At 32.2% G+C, this 3,363-nt stretch overlaps 1 non-coding gene across 1 annotated transcript; it reads left to right on the top strand.

Moving 5' to 3' along the window:
• The first annotated feature begins 240 nt into the window (after positions 1–240).
• TRNAE-UUC (transfer RNA glutamic acid (anticodon UUC)) lies at positions 241–312 on the top strand. Its single transcript has one exon. It is a non-coding gene; the product is annotated as a tRNA-Glu (tRNA).
• The last annotated feature ends 3,051 nt before the right edge of the window (positions 313–3,363 follow it).

The following is a 3,363-nucleotide window of genomic DNA, read 5'->3' as shown; positions in this document are numbered from 1 at the left end:
TTTTACCTTCTTGAGTAATAACGCTCTTGGTAATTTTAAAATATAGTTTATTAACCTAAGATTTCTCTTTTTTTATCTCTTATAATTATAGAAGAAACAAGTAAAAGATATGTATATTTTGTGTAATTTAAATTGAATTTTATAAAATATATAATATATATAAAACATATCTGTCGTACGTTTCTAAATGCCTAAACATGTTTTCTGTAACGAAGCTACAAGTTAGCTGTACCAACACAATCCCGTATGGTCTAGTGGCTAGGATACCTGGCTTTCACCCAGGAGGCTCGGGTTCGATTCCCGGTACGGGAAATTTTTGTATTCATGGAAAAAATCGAATAGATTTTTTTTAAACTTTTCAATTCAAATTTCACATTAAATGTACATTAAAAAACATTATCAAATACAAAAATAACTGAAATTGGCAACAATAATTTATTTTAATGTACAAAAACGGTGACAGAATTTCTTAACATTGCGCTTGCGGGGATTTATCAAACGTGGGATTATCAAAACGTAAGCGTATATTCTTGACGGCTGACGTTTATAAAGTACTTAATAACGACGCTATTTATTATATAGACTAATCTTATGTTATTTTCGGTCCTACGATCCAGTTGCCTTTGGCTTTTTTAATAAGTAAATTAATTAAATAACAAACAACTAACACTGATATGCTTGCTATCCATCTCTTCTGTTATTTACAATAAATTTATGTCTATATAGATTATTATAACGTTTTGTTATTAACTCATTTCCTACTAAGATAAAAAAAAAAAAACAAAAAAAAACAGTACAAACAGATTGCGTAATCAAATAAAATGTTTCAGACATAATAAAGTTTTTATCAAACGCCCACGGCATACGAACGCGATGTAATAAGACACTTGATTTTAAATAATATTTTCTAGTCTTAATACGAGTAAAACTTTATTTTAATCTATTTAGTATCATACATATATGAGTTTCAACGCAATAGTTTGAAAATAAATTCTTTATGTGCTAGGAGTTGCCAAAGAGGTTGCACTTTATTGTTAAGTAAAGTTTCAAATCTTTTAGAAGACGTTAATTTACCGTGTATTTCAATTGTTGGACATTTTATAAGAAAACTATTGTTATCTCTGTTTTAATCAAAGTGAATGAGGAGGATAGCTATATGACACAGGTTTGACATTTAAGATTTTAAATATAGAACATAATCAAACTTTTATTCTTTTGTTAATTATTAATGTCGTCTCTTGTTTATATGCTGGATTTTGCGGAGATTTTTTTTTTTTAATATTGAAATAACTCGCAGTGTCAGACGATCTCCTACGCTTGAAATATTATGGATTGTGGTAAATATACGTATGAATGTCAACATTATTATTCTTAATCTTGTCTTCGGTTATGTTACTGACCACAAATAACAGCAGCGATGAACTGTCATTTGCTGCGGTATTCCGGGATAGTGTACTGAATTACCGAAAAAGAATTGAACCAGTACTTAAAGCTATAAAAAAATTAAAAGAAAAATATTTGATTTATGTTCTAACAACAAGCTTGTTATACTTTAGATCTTTACGCGATAAGAAATCTTAAGGATGACATCTACATCAAATAAAAATAAATCCACACAAAAATGTTATCTGTATAAAAGATTGAAATAAAAAATCGTGTCTTATGATCGAATGACATATCAAATTGAACAATACATTAAATAAACACTTTGAAATACCTACCAGTGAGAGGCTGTGCCCCACCCGTGGTCCGGCGGTCCCTCCCAACGCGAACGAGAAGAAAAAACCATTGCAAAAAAGTACAAAAAACCAAATCCCGCCAGAGGCCCGTACTCGCATATTTTAAACCAAGATTGCCTTTTCGCGCATGCGCCGGCACAGAGTAACATCAGTACAAATACGTTGCCATTAAAATTAAAAAGAAAAATATTTATGTTTTTATTACTTTACGAACCTTTCTTTAACGAAAAGTCGTTACTATGGACCCTAAATATCAAAGACAACTATTATTCCATAAAACAATAATATTGTTTCTTAATTCTGTCATGTTTAGATAAGAAACACTTACGTATTATTCATTTCAAACAATTCCCTTGGATCTAAACACTCTTATACTACAGATTACTAGAACCAAATTACTCTATAACTTTGTTACATAAAGATATCTCTGTTTTGTAAGTAATCTATACAATAACGTTGTATACTGTATACAAATATACATACGTGCTTTTGGAATGTAGACGCATTGTCTCAGCCGGCGTCGGTAAGTGCACAGTCAACTTTACGAGCGGACTCTACAATTCCTCTGAAAGTTACTCTGTGCATAATTTTGCTCAGAATCCGGCGAGTCCTGACAAAGGCTACATTGCGCGTGAGACGAGCCGGCGACTGAATGTCAATATTACGTTACTATGAACCTCCACGCGGTTACATTTAATTATGAAATTAAACCAGTAAAGTTTAACTTACTAATATTATAAATGTGGATGTTTGTTTAAAGGTATCTCCGGAACGGCTCCATGGATCTCGCTGAAATTTGGCATAGCTGTAGAACATAGTTTGGAAGTACATGTAGGCTACTTATTACGTTTGTTTTTAACTCCGCGGACGGAGTCGCGGGCAGCAGCTAGTAAACAATAATTTTTATACAACTATTGAAATAATTGTTACAGCTAAAGCATTACACAAGGCACCAGTGACAAATAAATTGTATTTAAATTATACGTCATTAGAACAATCTGACATTTACCATAGTCAATTGAACAACTATACTCTTCACACGTACGAACGGTGTGTTTCAAGTAAACATTACAACATTAATGCACACGATAATCTCAACACGTACCGTTAACAGTATTCAAGTGGCGACTTATAACAAAAACCCAATGATCATTTAACTGTCCTTTTCCATCCCATGTAGAGAAAGTAGGCATCATGGCCGCGCATGAGACGATAGTGACCTTTACTTGAAGCCTCCGTGTAACTCATTCCAATATCTCTCTCGATCTCGGAGGCTGCTTTAAGATTTCAATTGTTTATTCAGATATGTCTTGTTACTTGTAGTCTTTACACCCTATTTGCAATTGAAATATAAATGGCTAGAATAAATCATTACTACTGATAATTTATACTTCTGTTCTGTTTCTTGTTTATGGCTCTCCCTCATCGGATTGGGCCAATGTCAAGTGTTTATGGTTCTGTTTAAACTTGTTAGAGACTGGCAACAATACTCTGCTTGTAGAGAAGTCTTGTGAATAAACAAGTGAACCAAAGAATAAAACTTTTGAATTACCTGAAACTGTTGATTTACCTAAAAGGAGAGACACAAACATTTAAATATTGTTAGTAGGTTATAATTTATACT

This window comes from Papilio xuthus, unplaced genomic scaffold, assembly GCF_000836235.2.
Source record: "Papilio xuthus unplaced genomic scaffold, Pxut_1.1 DF825946.1, whole genome shotgun sequence".
NCBI classification, from domain to species: Eukaryota; Metazoa; Arthropoda; class Insecta; order Lepidoptera; family Papilionidae; genus Papilio; species Papilio xuthus.
Note: the sequence above shows the minus strand (reverse complement) of the source record. Positions and strands in the feature narration are given on the sequence as shown.